This window comes from Galeopterus variegatus, unplaced genomic scaffold (genome assembly GCF_000696425.1).
Source record: "Galeopterus variegatus unplaced genomic scaffold, G_variegatus-3.0.2 Scaffold6784, whole genome shotgun sequence".
Classification (NCBI taxonomy): Eukaryota; Metazoa; Chordata; class Mammalia; order Dermoptera; family Cynocephalidae; genus Galeopterus; species Galeopterus variegatus.
The window spans coordinates 1-10,010 of NW_007732895.1; positions in this window are offsets into that span (position 1 = coordinate 1).

A 10,010-nucleotide genomic window follows, 5' to 3' on the forward strand; every position below is an offset into this window, starting at 1 on the left:
CACTGGAGAGTGCGCTGCTTGGGAGCGCGGTGGCGCTCCCACCGAGGGTTCGGATCCCACATACAGATCGGTTCCTGCTCACTGGCTGAGTGAGGTGTGGGCGCATGTTGCTGCTGTACGGCCAAGGCGGATGCCACACAAGAAGGGGTGTGGGGCTACAGGTCCCCAACAATTTAGCATGAGTCATGGTGAATTCTAGCCATTATTATTATTATTTTTTCTTTTCCTTTTTGTCTTTTTTACTGACTGGTAATGGGATCGCAACCCTCGGTGTTGCGCCTGCACCGCGCTCAGCCAGTGAGCGGGAACCGGTCTCCACATGGGATCCGAACCCTCGGCAGGAGCGCCGCCGCGCTCCCAAGCGGCGCACTCTCCAGTGCGCCACCGGGCCGGCCCCCTAGCCATTATTTTTATGATTAGTTCCAGAGAGCTCTTCTTTCTGATTTTGTTTGCCTGATCGCAAGTCCATTTCAGGCAGTTGTCTTTCTGTAACTCTCCATCCATTTATTAAGGCAGGCTTTGAACACAGGAAGAAACACACCTTTATGATCCTGATTTCACATTCCTGTCATTGTTCTGGATATAAATGTGTAAACCTCTCAGACCTTTGAGACTTAGTCTAACTAAGACAAGTTCTTTGAACAGGCATGAGACTCATTAATGGAAATAAATAAAATTAGCAATCATTTTTCTTTATTAGGACATGTTGACACTGTTATGAATACTATGCTACTTGGTTTTGGGTGAATGATACTAACTTTGACCTTAGGAAAATATTTTAAAACACCATTTAAAAATTACTTATCTCACCTCTCTAAAACAATAATTTTTATGTATTTGTGGGGTTTTTTTCTAATGTCTATTTATCTACTCATTTATTAAGTGTCTTCTATTTTCCAGGGATTGCACTAGGTACTGGGACTACAGAATTGAGTAAAATTCAGAATTCTCTGTCTACTAAGGGAGATAGAATATAACAGGTAATCATAATGTACTGTGCTGGGTAGTATAATAGAGGTATTACTGGGGGCATGTATTGATCAGCATTCTTAGGGGCAAGCAACAAAATATATTCTAGCTGGCTTAAACAGAAAGATAGCTTATAGAGTCTTCAGAAAGGTGATAGATCTGGGTTTGATGTTACACTGATGGAAATGAAGTAATCAGAGGCGATGTTTTATGAGAAGTGGCCAGCAACACTAAGAGGGACTGACTGTTCTAGAGAAAACACCACTGCTGCCTTTACTCACTTCTTCAGCATAAGGGACGTTAGATACCGGACATCAGAAACTATCCCCCCAGAACAATTCTACAACATAGGCTTATAATTTTCTTTAGGTTCTCTAAATACAGTTAGATGCAGTTAGCCCAGTAATCTTTATATCCCACATTGGTTTATAGCAGCAACTACTGAGTTTAAAATAGTCTTGTAGGCTGGCTGTTTAGCTCAGTTGTTTGGAACGTGGTGCTGGTAACACCGAGGTCCAGGGTTCATTCCCTGTACTGGACAGCCTCAAAAAAAACGAAATAAAATAAGATAAAATAGCCTTGCCTTCAATACAGACTTTACCTCAGGTGATCATAGGTGATTATTTTAAAAACTCTTTCAGTACCACATGCAATTGATGATAAGCATTCTATCCTCTAATGCAGAAATTGGCAAACTATGGCCTTCAGGCCAAATCTGGCCCACCACCTGTTTTTGCAAAGAAAGTTTTATTGGAATACAGCCATGTTAATTATTTGTTTACACATCGTGGTTGCTTTTGTACTAGAGTGGCAGAGTTGAGTAGCTGCAGCAGAGACCACATGGCCTGCAAAGTCTAAAGTATTTACTGCCTTTCCATTAACAGAAACATTTTACCAACTCCTGTTCTAATGCTAACTAAATTCTCCTTGCCTTGTAAGTCCAGCAGGTCAGATAATTCAGTTTCTTCAAACTTTTTTGACATTGACTCACAATAGGATGTACAATTTATATTATGACCCAGTGTATGTGCACATTCATACGTGCACACATACACAATATATATAAATGAATCTTACAAAATCTCACAGCAGGCCAGAGAACTGAGCTTAGATGCTTCTTATTGGGGAACCAAGCAGCCAGTGAAATACAGGCTGGTGAAAGCCACCTAACAATACCGTGAGACTTCCCTAGAGGAAACTCTGTTGCTGCCATTGCTGAGCACCTGTGACACTAGGGACTGGCCACTAGTTACTCTGCAAGAGCAGCCCCATAAGGACTCTATGTCTCTGCCACTATGCCTGTCAGAAGATCCAATTTCTCTTCACAGTTCACATCAGCCTGTGAGATCAGAACCTTGGCTATATCAAAACCCCATTTGCTAGGGAATATGGATTTTTTTTCAAGCTTGAACAGTACTGGAAGACAAGCCAGAGGAGGTTAGAATGGGTTCTAATTGAGCCAATCTACAATATCTGCCATAAGACACAAATAGTGAAATCAGTCAGTCTGGGATAGTGAGGAGGTGATTCTTGAGCTATATTGTAAAGGACCGAGGAGAAGTTTTCTAGGTGCGTAAGCCAAGACTATTTCATACAGAAGAAACAGTGTATGCAAAGTCATGGAAGCATGATGGTATTGGTGATGGCCAGGGAATAACTAGTGATTGTTCTATAATAGCTAGGTAGAGCCTGGAGTGTTGAGGACAGAATGATTAGAATAAAACTAATGGTAGTGTTCTAGTTTGCTTGGGCTGCCTTAATAGAGCATCACAGACTGGGTGGCTTAAACAACAGAAATTTATTTTCTAATAGTTCTGGAGGCTAGAAGTCTAAGATCAGGTTTTGGAAGGTTTGGTTTCTCCTGAGGCATTTCTCCTTGGCTTATAGATATCTGCCTTCTTGCTGTGTCCTCACATAGTCCCCCTCAGTCTGTGTCCTAATCTTGTCTTCTTATAAGGACATCAGTTATACTAGATTAGAGCCCACTCCTATGACCTCATATTTACCTTACTTACCTCTTTAAAGTCCCCCTCTCCAAATACAGTCCCGTTCTCAGGTATTGGGGATTAGGACTTCAACATATGAATTTGGGGGGAACACAGTTCAGCCCATGACAGGTAGATTGAGACCAGATTGGGAATAACTTGAATGCTGCACAACGGGTTTGCTCATTATCTACAGTCAAGGTTTTTAAGCAGTGGAGTGACATGAACATTTAAATGAGTGTAATAATTAGATATATATAATGTATTTACTGGTATATAAATTTTTTTTTTCCTTTTTGTCTTTTTTCGTGTCCGGCAACGGATCGCAACCCTCAGTGTCGCGCCCGTACCAGACCGGGACCGGCAACGGGATCACAACCCTCGGCGCTGCGCCCGCACCTCGCTCAGCCAGTGAGCGGGAACCGGTCTGTATGTGGGATCCGAACCCTCGGTGGGAGTGCCACCGTGCTCCCAAGCGGTGCACTGTAGCAGTGCGCCACCGGGCCGGCCCCAAATGTGACCTTATTTTGAAAATAAGCTTATTTCAGATGTAATTAGTAAAGTTAAAATGACTGGAGTAGGGTGGGCTCCTAAGCCAATGTGACTAGTATCCTCATAAGTGATGATGTGAAGAGACACAGTGAAAACGCCACATGAATGGAAGCAGAAATTGGAGTGTTGCATCTGCAGGCCAAGGAATGCCATGGTTTGTCAGCCATCACCAGAGTCTAGGAGAGAGGCATGGAACAGATTCTGCCTCAGAATCCTAAGAAGGAACCACCCTTGCTGACACCTTGATTTCTCACTTCTAGCCTTCAGAACAGAATAAATTTCTGTTGCTTTAAGCCACCCAGTTTGTGGTTCTTTGTGATGGTAGCCCTAGGAAATTAATGCAGTGTAAAATTTTTATGTTTATTTTTTCAGCAAACATAATTGCATAAAATTTTTTGGGTTTAATCCTATTATTTAATACATGTTTAATCTCTAGAATGCTGTAATTAATTGTCCCAAATTAGTGGAACAATTAAAAACAAGCATAACAAATTAAAAATATAGTTTTCAAATATCTAATATCCTCTGAAAAGTATTTCCAAGTTAAGAATTTTAAAAATTTAGGGCCAAGCCTGTGGCACACTCAGGAGAGTGCTGCGCTGGGAGCACAGCAGTGCTCCCGCCGCGGGTTCGGATCCTATGTAGGGATGACCGGTGCACTCACAGCGCTCACTGGCTGAGCGCAGTGCAGCAGGTCTCAAAAAGGACAAAAAAAAAAAAAAGAATTTAAAAAATTTATATAACAAATAGTCAAATACATTTAGTTTCTAATTCTACTAGTTTCACAGTCAGCAATGTCAGTCTGTTGGAACTCTTCAAAATCTTTCGTTAAGTCTACAAATTTGGGGGCCGGCCCGTGGCTCACTCGGGAGAGTGCGGTGCTGATAACACCAAGGCCATGGGTCCGGGTCCCTACATAGGGATGGCCGGTTGGCTCACTTGGGAGAGTGTGGTGCTGACATCACCAAATCAAGGGTTAAGATCCCCTTAAAAAAAAAAAGTTAAAAGCACCAAGGCCATGGGTTCGGATCCTATATAGGGATGGCCGGTTCGCTTACGTGGGAGAGCGTGGTGCTGACAACACCAAGTCAAGGGTTAAGATCCCCTTACCGGTCATCTTTTAAAAAAAAAAGTCTACAAATTTGTTTTCTATGGTAGGGGAAGTAATGGAAATCCCCACTGCTTTTTGGACTCTGTACATGCTTATGGTACCACCTGGACATACTTGCTGTGAAAGTTCTTTAAGATTATTGGTTACTTGTTCAGAGAGCTACATCTCTGTGTAAGAGGGTCCTATGAGACTGGGAGAGGAGGTCAATGCTCAGATGTTCATTCTGGGCCTCTTGCGGCTCCCTAAGTAATATAGTGAATATAGTGTCCTCATCAAGATCCTTTGGGACATTTCAGCCCCTTCAGTCAAAAATCATTCAGTGCTGTGAGCCTATCTTTTTTTTTTTTCCTGGCAGCTGGTGTGTGGGCCTATCTCGATTGCTGGAGTCCAAAGAGGCCCAGAATGAACATCTGAGCATTGACCTCCTCGCCTAGTCTCATAGGACTTGTTAAATGTCCCTTCTGGTCTTCAGTTTCAGATGATGGTGTCTCCAGCTCAAAGAGGGTTCTATTATTAGAAATCCAGTAAGCTCTCTGCCATAACATATGGATAATTTTGGGATATGACCAGAAACTAGTGGATGCTGTAAAGTACTTGTAAGATGAGTCTTCCCTGTAAATTGAGTTACTTAGATCAGAATCATCCAGCTGATATTAGCAAATATGGAGTTAGTAGTTGGGTGCATAAGAATTGTAGGGACCATAAGTCAGGTATAACTTTGTTCTCTTCTTTGAGCGTGTATTATATATTCAGTCCACACGGGAGTCTTCTGGTTGTTACTCCCCATCCTACAAGATTCTGCTACCACAGGATCCACACGCTGGAGAAGTCCCAGTGTTATTGTCCCATCTGATTTTCTTTGTTAAAGCTCACACTAACTATTAATAAGCTTTCTGGTCAGCTTCCTCTAGTTCCTCTAACAGGAGTGGCCAGTCTGCTCCTGTTCTCTTTCTCATTTGTTGCCTCTAAATTTTTCTTCAAAGTCCATCATCTTTCTTTGTTTTCCTTATTGGGAATTTTAAAGACTTTGACTTAAGTATCTACAGTCTTTTTATCTCTTGGCCAGTAGTAGTCCTCCCCAATGGGGAGGGAAGTGTCCATTTTATCTTTTGAAAGTCTGCTCTCTTTTAAACACTGCTTTGCTTCATGCTTGGAGTTTTTTCCTGGCTAAGAATTTTTCTGTGTACACAGTAGCCTCTTTGCAGGTCTTTAATAAATGCCCTCTGTTGTAATTCATGGTATTGCTACACATTTAGTTCAAAGATATATTTTGTTCTTTTATGGACTGGTAGCCTTGTTCTTGATCTTCTCTTTCATGGTACTGAAACCCACTGCATGTGTAATGATCATTGAACTGCCAGGAGCAGTATAATCAGTTACAAGAAATGAGAAGAAAGCTCTGTGGTTTCTCAATCTCTTTGATTATCTCATCAAAGCATCTCAAAAGAGGTCTCTCCTGGCTCGGGTGCTCAAAGGCTTCTTAGAGCATTTCCATCTTATAGAATCTTGCTTCCTACTCTGAACTGTCTTCATCTTGCTTTTCTAGAAATCCTAATTTTTATTCTCCTATTTTATTTTGTATTTTCTTTTTCTGGGGTCTGCTTTGCTCCTTTCTTTCTCCTTTTCCTTTCTCTGTCCTTGTGCTTGTCATGGTTGTTCTTGCCATCAAGTGGCTTGGATCATGGCTGAGTTGCCTGAATAGGGCTTAGAACTGACTTCCTCCCACTTTCAAGGGCTTCTCTACCTACTCCTCATTGAGGTCTTTGTCCTGCTGGTGTTTCTTGTGCACTTTCCTGTGCTAGGCACAGGCTGGGCAGCACACCTTCTGGGCTAGGCCAGGGGAGTAGAGGACAAGAGCAGGGCCCTGGACACTGTTCTCAGCTGACAGAGTGTGGCTCATGTATCTCTTCACCATTTTTAATAGCCAGACCATGTGTTTGATATTTTGACTCTTTCCATTATTTTCACTATTATAAATAACCGATATAAATGTCTCTCTCACTTATAAGTCAGTGTGTGCACATATTTGTAATGACTGATATGTATTATCCAAAGGAAATTAAAAATAACTTGTTATGTTTGGGGTTTTTTGTAGAAGTAATACTATGTTATTATTATGAAAATAATGCTGTGTAGAAAAAATTTTTAAATACCAATAAGAAATTAAAAATTACCTACAGTGTCATCACCCTGAGATACTGCTGATTAAGAGTTTCTTCCATTCTTTTTTCTATGCAAAGTATTATTTTTCCTTTTACAAACATTAGCCCCTACTGTATATCTTAACATTAAAATGAGACTATTATTTCCCCTGTCATTAGATATTCTTCTATAATATTACTTATTGTGACTGCATAATATTCCATTTTATAGATGTACCAAAGTTTATTTAGCTATTCCCTAACTGTAGGCTTTTAGGATTGTTTTCAGTTTTTCACTATTCTAAACAGTGCTAAAGTGAATAACTTTGAGTCAAGTCTTTGCACACACATCCACAGTGATTTCTTTAGGATAATTTCTTAGAAGTGAAATGACTGGATCAGAGAGCATGTACATTTTTTTAAATTGATAAACTTTATTTTTTAGACCAGTTTCATGTTTACAGTGAGATTGAGCAGAAAGTATAGAGAGTTCCCGTATAACCCCTATGCATGTACATTTTTAAGGAGTTCAATATGTGTTGTCAAATTGCCCTTTATGAATGTCATACATACATTTTCTATTCTCACCTACATTTTCACTTATCTCCACAACACTGGGTCATATCATTAAAAAGAAGTCTTTGATAAGGCACATTTAAAGCAGAATACCTATTTCAGTCATTGTGAGAGTGAGTTTTCATTCTTCTGAAATTTATGTTTACATTATTTATCCCATTATTATTTATTGTGGTTGGTAATAGCAGAGTTCCACCAACCTTCCTTCTTTTGCCAATTTAACAAAAATTATAAAAGTAATACACGTACACAAAAATATATGTTCAGACTGTATTAGTCTGTTTCTGTTGCTTATAACAAATACCTGGAATTGGGTGATTTGTAAGAAAACTAGATTTATTGCTTACAGTTTCAGAGACTGGGAAGTCCAAAGTCCAGGGAACACATTTGGTAAGGGTTTTCGTTGGTGGTGGCTTTACAGTAACACAGGCATCTCACATAGCAGAAAATGGCAGAGCAGAGAGACAGACTCTCCTGTGCTCTCCTTTTAAAGCCCTCAGAACCTTGCCCATGACCACCATTAAAGCATCAAGTTAATCACCTCTTCAAGGCCCCACCTGTCAATTACCATAATAGGATTTCCTACCCTCTTAACACTGTCACAATGGGGACCAAGCCTCCAACACATTAAACTTTGGGGGGACACAATTCAATCCACTGCACAGATAGAACAGAAAGATATAAAGAAAAAAGTAAAAAAAAAAAAAATCTTCCTCCTTACCTGCCCTATCCACACCTTCTCCTGAAAGCCACTAGGGTTTTTTTGTTATTTTTACTTTAATTTTTTTTGTAATTGTGGTGGTTACCTCCAACACTAAATAAAATACACACAAACATTTAATGGTTTTCGTTTGTCTTTTTAGACAGTTGCTTTGATAGCAGCTTTTGTTATTAGAATTGCAGATGTCTTTAAAGGTTCTGATGCTTGCTTACCTTGCTGGATTTGTTCTTATTTGGCTTCAGAAAACTTCTCATGCTTTCTTTTAAGCTCATTCATGCATTTGTCCTATCTGCAAGAGTGATAGCATCCATCATTTTACGTGTTGTGAGAGGAGGGTTCAGGCTATTTAATTCATCATATTGGCTGGAGATGGCAGTCCTATATCTCCACACTGTATCTTGGGACTTACCTCTGTGAAAGATGAGGAAATCAGCATTCCTCTACTTCACTGTACCTCCTGTTCTTCCCTCCATCTCCTTACATTCAAATGAGATACCAGAGGTCAGAGAGGTTCAGTGGTTTGCCTAAGGTCATACAGCTAGTAAGTGAGGGAGGGAGCCAGGATTTTATCCCAAGTTCATCTGATCTCAATATCCATGCTTAGGACTGTGCCACATTAACAAATTCTCTTTATTTTCTATTCCCTGTGACTGCTACCTCTCCTGTCCTTGCTACCTCTCCTGACCTTCCTGTTTCTGTCATTACTATCACTTTCATGTGAGTTTAAGAAAAGGTAGATTGGTCTGTATTCTGATTTTGGTTGCAGGACTTAGAAGCTATAAATGTCCCTGGGCAAGCCACTTTGCCTCTCTTTGCCTCCATTTATTCTTCCATTAAATATAGGCAGTTACAATGAGGTATGTTTTACACAGGAAATGGGACAATCAGTGTGAAAGTTCCCATGCAATGCAAATATCAGTCATTATTATTATTTCAGAGCTCAATAAACTTTTGCTGATCTAACCATGCAAATCAGCAATGTGGGTTGTGGGCGTCTCATAGCATAGATAGTTTTTCAGAAAAATCTTTTGTTAATTCCATTTTGCTAAAGTTACATTTAAAAAAAATCCACGGTTACTGTTTATTAGAGAAAAGAGCTCTGTTTTGTTTTTGTTTTGAGATATTTTTATGCAGACACAGAGGGAAATCAAAAATTCACAGGAGGAGCAGGCTGGCTGTTTAAAAATGGCACCAGTGTCCTTGCCCTTTGTTGCTTTCCTCTTTATTTGGACTCAGTATTCATGTCAATCATTTCCACCCGTTACAGTCTTATTTGTAGCTAGTAAGTCCTGGAGCCAAAAAGGAAATTGAGGAGCGAGGTTAGTCTGATTTATCCCACCATATTGTGGTGGTCTGTTTGCTTTTTTGCTTCTCTTGGGTGACTGTAACTCTGTTGATATAGGGATCACATTGCATTTATCTTTATACCTTCAGGTTCTAATTTCTGGTGTTTTAGGTTTCTGTATTAGTCCATTTTGTGTTGCTTATAACAGAATACATGGAACCGGGTGATTTATAAAGAAAATGAAATTTATTGCTTACAGTTTCTGAGGCTGGAAAGTCCAAAGTCCATCTGGTGGTGGCAACAGTGACCCAGGAGTCTCACGCTGCACGATAGCAGAAGCAGAGAGAGCAAGACAGACAGACTCTCCTCTTCTTTTAAAGCCCTCAGAACCATGCTTCTTGCCACCATTTTTAATCTATTCACTACTGCATGGTCCTACAATCCAATCACCTCTTCAAGACTCCACCTTTCAATTACCATAATAGGATTTCCCATCCTCTTAACAATCCCAATGGGGGCTAAGTTTCTAATACATAAAACTTGGGAGATACAATTCAAGTTTCAGTGAGTTTTGGCGGGGGGGGGGGGCATAATTCAGTCCACTACAGTTCCTAACAAATGTTTATTTATTATTTATTTATTTATTTATTTATTTTTAAAGATGACCAGT